General features: G+C 40.5%; 1 pseudogene; it reads left to right on the forward strand.

The window, feature by feature from the left end:
• The first annotated feature begins 674 nt into the window (after positions 1-674).
• On the forward strand, positions 675-1,176 carry LOC129012771 (large ribosomal subunit protein uL24-like; annotated as a pseudogene).
• The last annotated feature ends 320 nt before the right edge of the window (positions 1,177-1,496 follow it).

Here is a 1,496-nt window from a genome sequence, read left to right on the forward strand (position 1 = left end):
AGAAACAAATATGCTTCAAATTTTGTTCATAAAGTATATTTAATTGTTAAAAGCTGTTAATAGCTCAAAAGAAAAGTTTCCTTGACTCTGAAAAACAAAGGATCAGCAATATTTTAAGCAAAAAGTCAAAAAGACTACTTCAGTTTTCTATTAGTTCAGTCTCTGCAGTTCTGCTTGATATTCATGAACATTTCAGCTTTCCAGGAGTCCTGAAAGGTTTTTCTCTATTCTGATGTCACCATCTCCAAAGTTATCAGAAACCTGCATTCAAAAGTGCCTGTTAGAATTTTATAGCTGATTGGGAGCGGGTAAGGATTCAGCAGGCAAGCGGGTGTAATCCACAGCCATCCATGCTTGGGCATGGTGGCTTCCGACCGTGGGGACCCTGAGAGTCTCCCGTCGGCCGAGTAGCAGCCAGGAAGGAGAGGCTGGGATGGTTTTTTACCTGTTGCTCCCTTAAATCAAGGGCCGCCGGGCCGGAGAGGGATGGAGGGATCAGGGATTTGGGGACTCGAAAACGAGCTGAGGGAAGGGAGCCTGTGGAAATAGACTGGAGTCTGGGTAGTGTCGTTTCCTAGAGAATGCTCTTGAAGTAACTTCTCGGTAAAGTCTTCACAGAACTTCCAGACCACACTTGCCCATTGGGAGGCTTTTAGGACCCAAGACGTGTGCAGGCTTTTCCAGCCAAAATGAAGTTTAATCCCTTTGTGACTTCTGACCAAAGCAAGAATCGCAAAAGGCATTTCAATGCACCTTCCCACATTCAAAGGAAGATTATGTCTTCTTCTCTTTCCAAAGAGCTGAGACAGACGTACAACATGCAATCCATGCCCATCTGAAAGGATGATGAAGTTCAGGTTGTACGAGGACACTATAAAGGTCAGCAAATTGGCAAAGTAGTCCAGGTTTACAGGAAGAAATATGTTATCTACATTGAACGGCTGCAGTGGGAAAAGGCTAATGGCACAACTGTCCAGGTAGGCATTCAACCCAGCAAGGTGGTTATCACTAGGCTAAAACTGGACAAAGACCGCAAAAAGATCCTTGAATGGAAAGCCAAATCTCGCCAAGTAGGAAAGGAAAAGGGCAAATACAAGGAAGAAACAATTGAGAAGATGCAGGAATAAAGTAATCTTATATACAAGCTTTGATTAAAACTTGAAACAAAGAAAAAAAAGAGAATTTTATAGCTGATTATAAAACCACCTTCTAAAGAGGACCAAAACAAGACAATTGTCCATGGATGACAAAAGGTTTTAGGGCACCTATAGTCAAAGACACAATTGACTAGGAAGTTTGTTACCTCTGTGGCATAAAATAATGTCACATAACAATTATGATTATTACTGATAATGTACACTGAGCCATATCAGAATTATAGGAGTTTCCCATAATTTTGGAACACATACCAATAACATATTTATACAAATATAACCCAAAGAAAACCAAACACCATTTCATATTTGACAATACTTCCTGTATACATTTTATACCAA

Source organism: Pongo pygmaeus, chromosome 15 (genome assembly GCF_028885625.2).
Source record: "Pongo pygmaeus isolate AG05252 chromosome 15, NHGRI_mPonPyg2-v2.0_pri, whole genome shotgun sequence".
Classification (NCBI taxonomy): Eukaryota; Metazoa; Chordata; class Mammalia; order Primates; family Hominidae; genus Pongo; species Pongo pygmaeus.